At 42.5% G+C, this 16005-nt stretch overlaps 2 long non-coding RNA genes across 3 annotated transcripts in view; one reads left to right on the plus strand and one right to left on the minus strand.

Moving 5' to 3' along the window:
* Positions 1-256: 256 nt before the first annotated feature.
* Positions 257-1644, minus strand: LOC122333277. The gene is made up of 2 exons (XR_006248611.1): positions 659-1644; positions 257-323 (listed from the first exon to the last, which is right to left on the minus strand). It is a non-coding gene; the product is annotated as an uncharacterized LOC122333277 (long non-coding RNA).
* Positions 1645-10497: 8853 nt separating this feature from the next.
* Positions 10498-16005, plus strand: part of LOC122333285 — a 54135-nt gene continuing 48627 nt past the window's right edge. The window contains exons 1-2 of one of the 2 annotated variants that reach the window (XR_006248613.1): positions 10498-10670; positions 11796-11944. This is a non-coding gene — a long non-coding RNA (uncharacterized LOC122333285). The remainder of the gene's footprint in view (positions 10671-11795; positions 11945-16005) is intronic. The other variant, XR_006248614.1, reaches the window with a different exon arrangement.

Below are 16005 nucleotides of genomic sequence, written 5' to 3' on the forward strand. Positions count from 1 at the left end.
ACACACACACACACTCGGATCTGCTGTGATCCTTCTGTGTGTGACGAGGGTTTATTCCGGATCCGTCTGCACCTGCGGTGCCGGAGAGAGCTGGTTTTAAAACTCAGCGAATCTTCGTGGATTGCGGGAGACGCGGCCAAACTTCAGCTTTAGGGTCAGTTTGCGTAGAGAAACGCTCGTGCCGTTTTCTGGGTGACTGGGTGCATTTTGAAATTGTCACGCTGACGTCGAAAAGTTGAAAGTTGAAGCTGAAAAGTGGTTTTTCAAATACTTTTTATTCACCAAGGACGCTTTAAACTGAGCCTTCTGGTCATCTGCGAATCCTGAAAAAATAAAATATCACGGTTTCCACAAAAATATTGTGCAGCACAACTGTTTTGAACACTGATAATAATCAGAAATGTTTCTCGAGCAGTAAATCGGTATATTATCATGATTTCTGAAGATCATGTGATGCTGAAGACTGGAGAAATGATGCTAAAAATCCATAGAAATGGATACGTTTAATAGATGCTCATTAAATTTACAGCTATTTTAAACTGCAATTATAATTTTTTTCTAGAATAAACTGCAAAATAAGTAATAGATGCAATGCACAGTAATATCTTTTGATCAAATAGTGAACAGAAGAGATTTCCAGAAAGGAAAATGTTCTGACCTTTCTTTTCACAGACACGACTGACGCTCAAAGGTGTCGATGTTCTCTTTGACATTTACTTTTGAGGTTACAGAGGTCATCTCGAAAAGTTATTTCTGTTCAGTTCGGTTTCAAAAAAATGGTAGAGAAAGATTCGAGTCGGTTGCAAAGAAGTCTGGTCTCAAAAGATTCGATTCCTCGCCATTCGACTCCTTTGAATCAGCTCAGCTGGAGGGCAGGTGATGTGTTCGTTCAGGAGTTTCTCTTTCCTGGCGTCTCTGTAAATGTTCTGCCCTGATGTTTCTAATTAGAGAAGAGTCCAAGCGGGCTCCTCTGCCCTCGCGCCTAAAATAATCACAGGCCTTTCTGAACGCCGCCGTCTGCTCCCGCCGAGGTTTCAGCAGGCAGTAATTCAGAGGTGATGTGAGAAATTATATTTTATGAGGCAGGAGGTCAGAGCAGCCAAACACGCGGCTAACCGGGACCACCGACAAACACACACGTTTACACACTTTTCCGCTCTTCTGTCAAACGCTCTTTAGGGCTCCGCTGGGGAGATGTTTAGTGTGAGCGGCTCCCGTCCAGAAAACCTTCCCGCTGTGAACCAATCCAGCCCTTTTTAGAGGTATAGTCCACGCTGTTATTCTTTGGGGAAGGACTTGCTGCTGAATACTGAATTTTTTTACAATGCCTATGGAAACAATAAAAGGGGAAATCGGTTCTGTAAGATGTTTTCTCAGGTACGTTTCAGTAAATGGTTTGGAGGAACTTGGAAAGGGCTTTACTTTGTAATCGTTGCATTTAACATGAAATACAATCACTTTTACTACCATTTGATCACTTTACTGTCAATGCTGGTTATTGTTGCAAGCCACCATACTTCATAAACACCCTTAAATTAAATCATAATTCTGTTCAAGTAAATTCTGTTTTCAAAAAAAAAGTTTACATGTGTAATGTGTATATTTTTTTAAATACACACACATGCAGTATATATATTTTTGAATATTTACATTTATATTACTATATTTAATAAATAATTGTATATCGTTTATTTATTTATTTTTAAACATAAACATAGCATTTTTCTTAATTAATTTAAATATAAATGCCTATAAATATACACAGCAAACACAAATGTAAAATTTGTATAATTTGGATGCGATTAATCACGATAAATCTTTTGACGGAACTAAAATAAAATGTAATTAAAAGTTACATTTTAAAGTAGAAACACTGAAATAGTATTTTGTGCATAATAATTGTTTTATTTACAACTTAGAATTGTATTTTTATTATTAAAGTTTAAACCGTAATTAAAAATATTAAATAAAATGTATAATAAATATAAGCATTTCTCATTTCCATTAAGTTTAGTTGAATTTAGTTGAACTACTAAAATAACTAAAACTAAATAAAATTATTGAAAACTATATATTTGATATATGCTAAAAAATATTACAAAGGCCTGGAAAAATGGGAAAAGAAATGCAGGGAAGTCGGCAGAAAAGGCATCGCTGTTATGACCTGTAAGTTTGACTAAAGGCTCGTGTGTGTGTCCGTCTGTGACAGTGCAGATACAAAGAGAGCGAAGTGTGTGTGTGTGTGTGTGTGCTGTAGAAAGTTTGAGTGTGAAGAGCGTGCTGGCCTCGCTCTCAGTGGTCTGTGCTGTGTTTTGGGAGTGAAGTTGATTTCTTTGCTGGAGTTTGGAGGTACTGGGTTTATCTGTGACCTCCAGCTGGTGTCCTCACACAGAGCTGAGCGCTCGGATCCCCTCGTGGAGCTGAAGAAGCGCTGGGCCGTCTGCTGCGCTGGTGACAAACGTCCTTCTTCCCCCACAGACCTGTCAGACACCACCTTATTAAGCACACAGACTGGTTAACCTTCACTAAATCACCAAATCAGGGATTAGCTCCGTGTCATTTTAATACTGCGGTCTGTGCTTCTGAAGGAAACCGAGTTAAATCAACTTTTTATAACGTACAAATGCTAATAATTGTGTAGTACGTGGGGTCGCTTGTTTATTATTGTTTTTTAAGAACGCAGAACTTCATCAAGGACACAATAAATTGATGGAAAGTGACAGTAAAGACATTTATAGTGCCCCAAAAAAATTCCAATTTAAACAAAAGCTGTTTTTTTTATGTTATGCATCAAAGAATCCTGAAAAATAAATGAATCAACCACAAAAATATTGGCAGCGCAACAGTTTTCAGCGTAATAATTATAAATGTTTCCCGAGCAGCAAGTCATCATATTAGAGTGATTTCTGTGATGCATAAAACAATGCATGGAAATAAAACACAGTTTAACACATATTCTACACACATATTTTTAATTGGAATAATATTGATCAATATTGTTGTTATTACTGTATTATTTTATTACTGTACATAGTAATTTATAGTAAATGCTATTTTTGAACCATACTATAGTTGCTGTGGAAATATAAACAAATGACTTTGCCCTTTTTCTACACCTATAGGGTATATTATACTATAATATGAGTGTGTTTGCTTATATTGTCACATTTCATAAACTTTAAAAACTTTACTAAATACAGTATAAGACACTTGGTTCAAATGCACTTATTGTGTACGTACATTTACATTGTACCTATATATTTTAAAAACCTATATGTGATTATAGAATTACACTGACCCGTCCCTTACACATTAACCCACCCTTAACCTACCCATACCACTAAACCAGTCCCTAACCTTACCCGTATCCTCCTCTATAACAGCAGAAGTGTTCTCCAATACAATATAAACACATAGCAGTCAAGGTCATATAAAGTGCGACCCACTGCAGTATATACTATACATTTTGTACAGTATTATGTTTCCTGTTGGACGCGTGCTTATTACTAACAACACGACATCAGTGAGATCACACAGTGTGAGTAATCTGTGAGCACATCGGATCAAGCAGACGAGTTAAAGGCACCATGTGACATCGGCCTAATGACCAATCACGGCCTCCGCTGGATGGGGGTTTCTCGTCCGCTAAATGTGGTCTTTCCACAGACGCGGCTCTAATGCGCGTTACTTAAGGTGTGTTTCTCACGAGCGCGCGGATCTTTAATAATGTCGACTTTAGTGGAATCTGACAGCCGAGGTCGAGAGCGCCGTTCGTTAAACCGCGCTCCTCTGGCAAGGCTAATCGTAGGGGTCAAAGGTCGCGGTGAGACAGCAGAAGGGTTGGTTCGTGAGGAATCACCTACAGGTTTGTTTTAACCAGTGAACTGAGACTCTGATCTCTTTAGCATGGAGAGCTGGAGTCGTGTGTGTGTGTGTGTGTGTGTGTGTGTAGAGGAGCATGAGGAGATAATGAGTCATCCTCCTCTCGCCTCACCTGAAATACAAACCAGCCTTCTGTGAGAGAGATAAAGACCACCTCAGTGTGTGTGTGTGTGTGTGTGTGTGTGTGTGTGTGTGTGTGTGTGTGTTACTAAGGATGTAAAGTATTAAACCGCCTGCCTTGCTTTGCAAAATTTTGTCGCATGACAGAAAGGAACAGGTTGTCAGGTATAAACACACACACACACACACACACACACACAGAGCTCAACAGGTGCTGGAGTTCGTGTTTCAACATTGCATTGATTTTTCCTGTTCATCCGGATCTCTTTCTCTCTTCAGTCGTAAATATACAAAAGTTACTGTAAATGAAGCGCTGATGACTAGCTGACTAATCAACCAACAACTAACTAGTTAATTCAGATGTTAGTTATCTCTTCAGTATGTAGTGCATTACACAGTTTACTCCTGGGAATTTTTTTCTCTTTTCGTGTGTTGTCGACTGGGTGTTGATGTGGGCGTGGCACTCACAATGGGGGCGGGGCCGAATGGGTGGTTTGTAAGAGAGGGGCGGGGTTTATGTGGACTAATTGATTGGAGAAGCCTGTATGCGTTTTGTTTCACTGGAATCCAGCTATTTTAATTTTACACTTTAATTTAAATAAATAAGTAACGATTTTAGATGGCATGTTAAAATAGAAACAGCCTAATTATTCGGTGTTTCCTTAAATCTGTGCTGTGTATTTCAAATAAACAGCTGCAAATCCCCACTGTTTAAAAAAAAAGTATCCGGTCTGATGTGATCTTCCTCTTAGATGTACAGTAGCACAAATGCAGCCAATCACGTCTCAGCTCTGCAGAATAGTGAATAAATCAGCACCCAGGGGCCTGAGGAGGGAGGGGCCTGGCAGGGGGCGGGTCACGTGGCGTTCAGCTCTGGCCAATCAGAACTCTGACACGGTTTTAGGGATCCGGGCCGATCATCCTGCATCTGTTCTCTCTCGCTCCTGTCTGTATCTGTCCCTCATTCACTGCCAAATCTCACACAGCCCTCTGTCTGTCTGTCACATGCCAATGTGTTTATCTGCTTGTATGGCTGCGTTTCATGAACGTCTTTTTGTTTTTATATAAAGTTAATTGTGGAAGTTACACCTTAATGGCAAAACCCAAGCAAGAACACTTGTCATAATTACATACTTGTTAAATTCATGCTGTTTTGTGCGTCATGCAAAAAAAACAACAAAAAAAGGGTATTTTATATTTAGTTTTAGTCAAATTATTTTACTGTAAATGCTATTGAAATTACAGACAGAGAGAGAGAGAGAGAGAGAGAGAGAGAGAGAGAGAGAGAGAGAGAGAGAGAGAGAGAGAGAGAGAGAGAGAGAGAGAGAGAGAGAGAGAGAGAGAGAGAGAGAGAGAGAGAGAGAGAGAGAGAGAGAGAGAGAGACAGAGAGAGAGAGAGAGAGAGAGAGAGAGAGAGAGAGAGAGAGAGAGAGAGAGAAAACAGAGAGAGAGAGAGAGAGAGAGAGAGAGGTTAAACTAGCTCAAGGGTTTAGTTGAACTCCACTGAGCAGTAAACACACTTTCTCATGCTGCTCAGTATGACAGACTCTGACTGATGCTTCCTTCTTCTGCGTGTTCCTCTTTAATAATCACGTGCGGATGCACACGGATATTCCCACAATGCAGGTGTGAAATGAAAGAGTATTAACTTCTGCTGCCGGCCACTTCTTCACTCTCCAAAGACAAATGCTTGAGGATAAACTGATAAAATGAAAGAAATATACCAATTATTAAAACTAAGACAGACCTGATGCCATAATGCCATTCTCTCTTTATGATTTATTTTGTTAAAAATAAGTTTTAATCTTTTTTTTTGTAAATTTCAGTAAATTTTTATATGCTTTTGCATGATAATTCAGATATATTTCATTTTTAGTTTTTATGTATTTCCAGTTATTGATTTCAATCTAATACATTTAAATAATTGTATTTTTATTGAAATCGAGTTAATATAAAATATTTTGTTATTCTTATTGTTTTATTTGAGCTTTACTTCAATTAACAGCGCTCTAAAGAGCTGTTTATCTGCAGCTCAAGAACCCTAAACAGACAGAAAGACTCTTGATCAGAAGAGGATGTTTTGCTGAACCTTAAGAACGACTGAAGGAGCTTGATTCTGAATGTGCTTTCATAGAGACAGGTGTGATCTTCTCCTGATGCCCATTTAGTGATTTCCTCAGGTAGCGGCGGCATGCAATGATAAAAATGTTCGCTGGAGTACATGGCAGGCCTCCGAACAGGTACGTGTGTGTGTGTGTGTGTGTGTGTGTGTGTGTGTGTGTGAGAGAGAGAGTCATAGGTACAATTCAATAGAGCAGCCGATAACAGCTCGTCTCTGCCCTATAATACTCTCTCTCTCTCTCTCTCTCTCTCTCTCTCTCTCTCTCTCTCTCTCTCTCTCTCTCTCTCTCTCTCTCTCTCTCTCTCTCTCTCTCTCTCTCTCTCTCTCTCTCTCTCTCTCTCTCTCTCTCTCTCTCTCTCTCTCTCTCTCTCTCTCTCTCTCTCTCTCTCTCTCTCTCTCTCTCTCTCTCTCTCTCTCTCTCTCTCTCTCTCTCTCTCTCTCTCTCTCTCTCTCTCTCTCTCTCTCTCTCTCTCTCTCTCTCTCTCTCTCTCTCTCTCTCTCTCTCTCTCTCTCTCTCTCTCTCTCTCTCTCTCTCTCTCTCTCTCTCTCTCTCTCTCTCTCTCTCTCTCTCTCTCTCTCTCTCTCTCTCTCTCTCTCTCTCTCTCTCTCTCTCTCTCTCTCTCTCTCTCTCTCTCTCTCTCTCTCTCTCTCTCTCTGTCTCTCTCTCTCTCTCTCTCTCTCTCTCTCTCTCTCTCTCTCTCTCTCTCTCTCTCTGTGGATGAGTGTGGACAATAGTCTCAGCAGTGGCCCCTGATTGCCTCTTTTCACATGTTAATGAGCATCTCTGCGTTCCTCCTCTTTCTCAAATCTCCACAAATTATACAGCAAACACAGAAAAGGAAAATCCTACGGCTCTTTTTTTCATTCAGCAAACTGACATGTAAATGCGAGTGTAAGTGTTGTCCTCCGCCGCTCTGATCGGCAGCTAATTGTAGCCGTCAATTGTATAAGATGCTCTTTTACTTCAACACAAGCCCGGATCAAACACAATCAACTCTCCTGCCTGTTTAAGAGAGAGAGAGAGAGAGATGTTCGTTGTCACGGCGATGACGGCGTTTATTCGCATCTCACGTCTGAATATAAATATTTGTTGATTTGCTCATTCTGCGTCTGAAACACAGACAGACACCTGAGTGTGTGAACATATACACAGACACACACAGTTCAAAACTTTATTCCCTTTATAACTGATAGTACTCCATACAATGTTAAAGTCACAAATATTTACTCAAAAATGCATTCGGTATTTATGCAGATATATGAAGTGTTTTTTTGCTGTTGAATGACTGAGGAGTGATCGGCCAATGGGCATCCAGGAGCGGAAGGACCCGTTTTTATAAGGCACTTTAATATTATTTCCTAATCACACAAGACCACATCGGACATTGCATTTGACAGCGTGTTATTTAATATGCAGCAGCGGATTTTAAAATAGAACGAGTAAAATGCGAACGCACCGACGCAAACACGCTTCCACAAGAGGGCCAAATCCTGCAGGAGAAAGTCACGTTTTATTTCATAGGATAAATTAAATTTCACACCCCTGCGAAGTTTACGGAGCACATAGCGGCGGATTTTTTACAAGATTCATATGCAAATGTGCAACGAGATTAGAGATACAACAATTATTCCAGTTCGTGATAAATTATTCATTTAACAACCGTCAATTATTAATTCCGCAGAAACAATAAGCCGCGTTTCTGTAGGCAGAGTTTCCTTTTTTAACGGACCTTCACCTTTGAATGAATCCCACTGAACGTTTCCCACCTCCTCCTCTGTCTCAAAAAGCCGGAGCATCAAAATAGTTAAAAAATATGTCGCCGCGCCGCTACTTTTACCTCACCGGAGACCTGACCTCTTTACCGAGAGACGCTCGGAATCATCGCTCTCTCCGCCGAGCGTCTCTCGTTTGATGTGTGCAAATGAAGAGGGCCGGCTAATAATCAGATCATTGCTGTTCAGAGTCCTTCCCCTGCACCGAACAAGTGCTACATGTGAAAATCAATAGCTATTTGATGCATACGGCGTCTGTAGCTGCGCAGTCGGCATCCCAGCGTGCCGTTATATACAGTAGAGCGAAGCCGCCTGCGGCTACGGCACAACAACTCATTTCATATGTTTGAGAGACTTTGAAATCGCTCTCTCTGCTAACTCTGCACTATAATTGTCCGTCAGTCTGCCGTGGCCTTCTTTTGTCTGGCCGTGTGAGATACGCTCGCCCCGTACAGCTGTCATTCACATTAAAATGCGCCTGTGAATGGAACAGGTTTGTTGGGTAAATGCATAATTAATAAGTACAGATGAGAAATCGCTGCCGCATGTAATGCATGTGCACGCATGCTGTATTTGCACCGAGGTGCGTCTGTGAACGGTCGGACGGGCTTTTTGGCTGCCGACGTACACGCACACATGTGATAATTATGCTAATGAAACACACGCCTGTAACTCCGGTGCCGTTGTGTGCGGCGCAGCGCGCTTTATAATGACTGCTGAAATTAACTAGCAACGCAGGACACGGACCCCAGCGGTTCGTACGGGATAATGACATTGGTACTGAAGAAGGAGAAGAAGAAAAAGATTCACTCGGAAATTGGCTAATAAATGATTTTGGAGAAATAGCAAATAATGCACCGAATTGCACCTAAGCGCAAAAATGTAAACACTTCGATGATCTTTAATATTTTTTTTACACGGCACGTTTAACTTGTGTTTTAAATTTAAAACCGACGCAGTTAATGTTACATGTTTTCCATGCATTTACGTCGTATTTTGTTTCCCAGTTTTACGGGGATTTGCTTGAATGACACGTTTTTCATTTACGGTCTGGAGTGCATTATCGTAAGTTGAGAAAACGGTCCAGAAAGATCCTCTGGTAGCGAGCTGAGTGTGTGACAGGTCAGGAACGAAGGAGAGGGTGTAACGGGAGCGAGCGCAGAGAGGGGGCGTCTGTCTCCTCCGTTAAATGAACACATTCATGAACCCAGAGGGTCGCTGGATGAGCGTTTGCCTGTCTCACACGATACTCAACAACGTGCAAAATACTTGCCTATAAACAGACAACATGCGTGCAGAAAGGATAGAGAGACAGACAGACAGATAGACAGATAGATAGATAGATAGATAGATAGATAGATAGATAGATAGATAGATAGATTATAATTGTCAAAAGAGCAAGCTTTGTGCAATGGCACACAAATAAGTGGATTTTGCTTTTAGTAAAACCAAAAAATATCTATCTATCTATATATCTATGTATATAATTTAATAGGACTGAATCAACCTGATTATATCAACCTGGTTAAATCAGATTAACTGATTAATTATTGTCTGACTGATTTGTGTCAGTCACCCTGCAGGGATTTACAGCAGCTCTGTGTGATTCAATATAAACAATATAAACCATTCAAATAATACAACATCTCATATTATAATATAAAAGACTGATAACAATGGCAATTCAATTTTTATTATTATTACTTAATAATTAGCATGTTATTACTGCTTAATAATTCTCACGTTATTATTACTTGATGATTTGAAGGTTATTATTGCTTGATAATTTAGTATTTGTTATTTTTAAATGCACAAATACATACCTGACTGATTACAGATCGCAGGAGTCTGATGCTGAACAAAAGCATCAATCAGCGCAGATGCCAGTAGATTGATGTCTTCATTATCCTCACAAATACTGAAAGAACAGAAAGTCTGTTCACATAAAGCGCTGTCGCCCTCTGAAGACTCCAGCACTAAAGCGTAAAACACAGTAGAAGACAAATAACAATAACGGTGAAAGAATGCAGAGAGAGACAGAGAGAAAGAGACAGAGAGAGAGAGACAGAGAGAGAGAGAGCTCATTCACGCCCTTAAATGTGTCGGAATCCCTCTGAAATCTCCTCGAGAAAGCAGTTCATTCTTTCATTTTGGATCGAGAATTGCGAAAAAAATAATGCATGAAACGCACTAAACGCCGCAGGTTTATAAAAAGGCGCTCTTACCTGCGCACCTGCAGACTCACCTGTCACAGGAGAGCGCGCGCTTCCCGCGTCTCCTCCGAGCGAACACCTTTCCTCCTCAAATTCAGCGCTTCTCCTCCTCATCACATTCGTCTTTTTTTTTTTTTTTTTGGACTGCACCCTCCTTTATTTCTCCTACAGCCGTGTTTGTCGCCCGCGCCGAGGAGAGGGAGCGTAACCGTTCCTGAACTTTCTTCAAACGTTATTCGCGTCTCCGCTATAAAGGTGCCCGACGCTCTCTGTGTGTGTGTGTGTGTGTGCGTGCGCGCGCGCTCATAAAACACACACGTTTGGCTCTATTATCCCTCCCTGTGCTGATAGGTGGCGTGTGTTTCTCTCTCTCTCTCGAAAAGAAAGGAGGAAAACAGTGTCATTCGAGGCGTGTGAGCGCGTCAGTCCGAGCGCAGGTTTGAGTCCTGGAGTGTGTGAGAGGATCAGTCAGGAATAACGCGCCTCTGTTTCTCAGGCTTTATTCTGGACCCAGACACTATAACACACACAACACACACTCCTGCAGCCGAGACCACAAGGTAAGGCGCACTCTTTTACCTTCGCGTCATCTTTAAAATAGTCCTAATGCGAAATAAAGGCGCTTTGGTGCCGCTGGACGCGGGATGCTCTCAGTTAAAGTCAAACACAAAGGTGTGTGTTTTTACCTTTGCGTTCACCTGTGCAGGTGCGCCGAGCGAGCGGACCAACTTCTTCCAAACTGACGTTTAATTCTAGAAAAGAAGCCAACGCTTGCTGCCACTAAACAGATTTTTTTTTTTTTACAACGCAAACTAAATTTATATATTTTTTCTCTCTGCAATGTTGCAACGCGCGAGATCAGCGACAGAGAAAATCCACATCGCGACAAATTCAGCTGTAAATGCATCGATTTCATTGACCTTTTTTTTTTTTTTTTTTTTTTTTTTTTTAACAAATACAATTTCAACACGCAGTTATTAAAATGAACAGTTCGTGTCAGGTAAATGCAAACGTAAAGTAAAAGCGTTTATGCGATATGAAATATATTTAATTCATTAGCGGTGAACTGTACGCGTTTTATTTTTCCAGCAATTTCTTTATTTAACGCCGCGCGTTTATTCGGGCACACGGTGGTTATCGTTAGAGAGATATTACGTAGTTCCAAATTTTTCAAAGTTTTCGTCTTCGCCGATACCTGACGAGCTCAACCGCTCGGAAAGTCAAGGGCAAAAAAAAAAGCCATATATCTCTGGTGCACGTGGGGTTTATTCCAAATAATATTAAATATAAATGTTAACGTTCACAACGCGTTTTCGTTTTATTATTTCACGATTACTGAAATTGAATGTGATCTGGCTAGTTGGAAGTCCCCCAATAAACGCATTAGACGAATAAAAAACAATCAGCTGTTAAAGTGTCTTTATAGACACGAACCGTGTCAAATATAAATCCAGCCTCTGACCTTTGAGACTGGCTGTTATTCGCGTTTTGCGTGTAAATCAGGCATGCACCGTTAAACTGCTTCTTTAGATGTCCATAAGTCACAATGCACGCGTCTTCCAGTCTCCGCTGATCGGATGCATGGACAGCGAATGATCTGAGAGCCTCTCAGCGGTCTCATTCACTCATGTGCCGGTGTTTTTCTGTGTCTTTCTGTTCGTGTGCTCGGGCTGATGGGCTGCCAGAGGGAGCGGTCCACCCTGCTGCTGTGTTTGCTCGGGTCTGAGTCCATGCAAACTGCCATCTGATCCACGTTTATCAATGCGGGAGCTGATCATGGCGGATGGCCCCCGGTGTAAGAGGCGAAAACAAGCCAACCCGCGGAGGAAAAACGGTAAGAGCGGCTTGGGAAAGTGTCCTGGCGCGGTGCGTAAACGGACGCGTTACGCGGGACTCAGAGAGAGAGAGGAGACCGGACGGATCAGAGTCCAGATGGGAGTACGATTAAAAGAGCAGGCGTGATGTAAATAAAGGCCGAGTAAAGGAGCTTTTTCTCTCTGTATTTTCGCGCAAGTTTGGAAATGAAAGTTTGTGCGTAATTCTCAGGAGCGTTAGACGCACGTTAGGTGCCTGTGGATTCTTTACACTTGCGTTTCGTTTGTTTAGGAAGCTGCCGACCGGCCAGAGACACCGATTGGACAGTGCCAGTGCATTATTTTCATTCGTTCTCAGATGCGTGAATTAGAGGTGCTCGTGCTTGTCGTGTTTTCTGTGTTCGTCGCAGTCAGTGTCGCACGGGTGCCTGGTAAACACAGTTTTGCATTAACGCAGCGCGCACGCTGACTGTGAAGCGCAGAGGAGTTGGTTTTATAAACTTGTGCCGCTTCCAGGGATGTTTTAGATCAGCGTGTTGTATTCGAGGCGAGCCGCACGTGCGTAAACACCGTAGCGTTTTATATAAACTAAACGCGCGAGCCGACGCGTTAGGTCGCGTTTGAAATTGCGCGTGAGTGTTGTCGGGATGCCGCGCGACGCGTTTGAGTTTTTAATTCTTTCGCTGCGCGAGGATTAAACGCTGCGATCAGTTCAGTTCCACCGTCCTCTTTCCTTTATGAAATGTTTCGTATCGACCCGCTAAAAATCAATACGAGTGCGAGAGTCTTTTCACCCTCACGAGTGTCTTCAAGCACTAAAGTTTAAAAAGGCGTTATTCTGTCCTGCCACTTTTTTTTTTTTTAAATAGAGACTTTCGCGTACGCCTAATAATGCGTTTCATAAAATCTAATGAAATACAGGCCATGCATATGCGTTTGTGTTTTTAATACGGCGTCTGAGTGATTTGCATAAAAATAACGGTACTGAAAAATTCATGTGCAATGTCCAGTTTTGTGTTTGTTATTCGTGGGGACGCGTACAAGCGCGCGTGGTAATACTAAATTAATTGTTTAGGTAGAAATAAAAATGCACCAGTGGAAAAAAAATCTTGATATGAAGTGACAGTCGTTTTAAAATGAGGACACAGATGAAATATTCAGTGATGCTGGAAGCCTGCAGATTTAAGCTCAGAGAAATATGAAGAGTGAAACATGTGTGTGTGTGTGTGTGTGTGTTTTCACACACCTGCTGGATTCCGCACGTCCAGGTGAACTCAGGTGTGCACTGTAAGACAATTAAATTTTTTTTGCATGCATAGATATTTTGCATCTTATATAATCAAATGTAGCGTTTTATCACTCGGCTTCGTCTGTCTGAAAAGTGCTGTATTTTCTGCGTGGCGGGAAGCGCGCGGTTCAGTCAGATTAATTGCAAACATCTTGTTCGAGCTAAAACCAAAAGCGTAGAGGGACTCTGACGTGTCCGCTGCTGTCCCCCGTCTTAAACTTCTGCTGTCCCCGTTTATTTCTCCTGCACTATTTTTACTAAATATCTGCAGTGTGCGAGAGGAGCAGATCAGGTGTCAGAGGTCACGCGGGAAGTCTCTCGTGTCTGTCGTGCGTGCACAGGAAGTCTTTCGCAAATTCAGCGCTCTGAAATGACAGGAAGAGCCCTTTTCCTCCCGACCGTGGGGTGTCCCGAGACGCGTATTTTCGCAGGTTTCCCGCGGCACAAAGACGTGCTCCTCGTGGTGCGTTCGGCCAGATTGATTACATCATTTCAGGTTCGGAAAAGCTCCTGCGCGGCGCGAGGAGAAGCCTCTGTGTTTGATTACGGCAGCTGAGCCTCCGCCGCTGAATTAGGAGGGGGCCGCTTCTCTCGCTCGGGCTCTTTCATCCCCAACAATGGCAGATTCCGCCCCGTCTAAACTGTTTCTGCGCCCCCATTATGCTCGGCGGCTCCCTCGCCGCGCGGCCCCTCCTCTGCCTCCTGTGTTTGGGAGGAGCGGGGCCGCTCACAGCTGATTGTCAGCTCTAATACGCGTCGTTTACATGTGCGCAAGGTGAACCGAGCGCGAGCGAGCACCTTCGAGACGAACTCTCGAGTTTGCCAGAGTTTAGCGACGAGCTGAGAGAGTTTCGGAGGAAGAGGACGGCTAGTTCTTGCGCACACTCTCGTCTCCGCCTGATTATATTATCTGCGTCCTCTGTATGCAACTGGGGAGCTGTCGGGGGTGAAAACCGGACCTTTTCATTTTTTAAGGGCCGCTTTTTGGCGAGATTATTTTAGATTCGGTGCATGAACGATTGTCACATTTTATCACGATATTTCACGGACGTGCAAACTTTCAAATAGAAATAACGTCCTTTTAATAGTTTTCTACATTTCTAAAGCCAGCCTCCCTTAAAAGCGCCCGCCTGTCAATCACACACACGCCCCGCCCCTCGTGTCTGTTTACTGAATGTTTGATCTAATTCGATAACGCCGTCTTCCACCGAACGCGACAGAACTCCACACGTATTTTCTAAACGCACGGGTTTTACGCGCGCCGGAGCAATTACTCGACGTGGCTACGTTAAGACGTGCCTTTGAATGTCATCTTTGAGGTCCTTTCGGTTCCTCGAGGTGACGAATTCGCGATTTCACTTTGCACCGCTCCCAGTTGTGTTCTATCGTTGCGCTTCTTCTGCGATCTCGTCTCTGAAGATATTCTGGCCTATCGGAGGGTGGGGGGAGTCAGACCCAGAGCTCTGTGGAAATGCCTTAGGTGTGACTTCACTTTCACTCACATCACCGCTGACCCGACTGCCTTTCATATCACATCCACCGCGTCTCCACCGGTAAACATCCCCCGAGGGCCGAACAAAGAACACGGCCCTTTCTCCTTAATCACAACCCAGCCCTCTCTCTCTCTCTCTCTCTCTCTCTCTCTGCCAGCACGCAGCATTTGCATTCAGCCTCAGAAAGGCGCGCATAAAAAGGGGGAAGAGCGACAGAAGAGAGAGCAAAAAAACTGAGAATAAAGGCAGAAGAGGGTGGGTGTCGAGAGCAAAATAACTGAGGTGTTTGTGAATGTTTGTTGGGCCTCCCCTGGTTACGGCCCTTATATAGACCACACACACACACACACACACACACACACGTGCGCGCGCACAGATAGTGTTACGCAGCGGCATGTTCGCTCTATTCATGGCTGCACACTTTCACACTTAAGAGAAAATCATCTGTGCGAGGCACGGCTGCTTTAAGACGCAAGAATAGTTCGGAACAGGTGTGTGTGCGTGTGTTTGGATAATTTAATGTGTTTGCATTTATCTTTTTCACGTATTTTCGGCGTGATCTTTAGCTTAGCAAGACCGCGGACTTGCACTGGAAGTGCATTCGTCAAGGCATTTTTTGTTTGTTTCTACAGCTGGATCTCACGTGTGCGCTCCACCGAGCTTTACTTACAGAGCATGGGGGATTTCTTTAATAAATAAAGAGCTGAATAAATTAAAAAAAAATGAACACGGGCAGTTAAACTTTTTTTAAAGTTATAACTAAAAATGTTTGTTTTTATTTGTTTAGTTTATGTAAAATGCGATTGCATATTAATTACAGGCAATAAAAAAGCAAGTCTTTATATTTGTTTGTTTTTATTTTTTGTGGTTTTATATGCATTTCTAATAGTTATAAACAGTATAAATGTTTTGGAGAGGAGGATGCGGCCTCTTCTGCGCACACTGAAGGGTGTTTATCTGGATTTTTTTTCCCGGTCTGAGCGTGTAAAGAGACCTCTGAAGGGAATTCCACAAACTCTTTCCTCCTTCGGAACGTCAGTCGAGAGATTATCAGACAGCAGGATTTATCCCCATTTACTTCAGCGAACACCTTCAGACACCGTGAGAGAGAGTTAGCTTGCTAAAGCTCGCAACGCCAGTGCCTCTGGTTTGATCCTGCATGCACTGAAGAAAAGAACGCTTGCATGCAGGATACAAAAAGACGTCTTCTATCTAGATATCAACGTATATCAATTTCATTTGTGATTTTTTAAACATACGTTAGCTTTTTCAATCTCCAAACAGTACAGTGAAATTATAC

Source organism: Puntigrus tetrazona, unplaced genomic scaffold (genome assembly GCF_018831695.1).
Source record: "Puntigrus tetrazona isolate hp1 unplaced genomic scaffold, ASM1883169v1 S000000233, whole genome shotgun sequence".
Classification (NCBI taxonomy): Eukaryota; Metazoa; Chordata; class Actinopteri; order Cypriniformes; family Cyprinidae; genus Puntigrus; species Puntigrus tetrazona.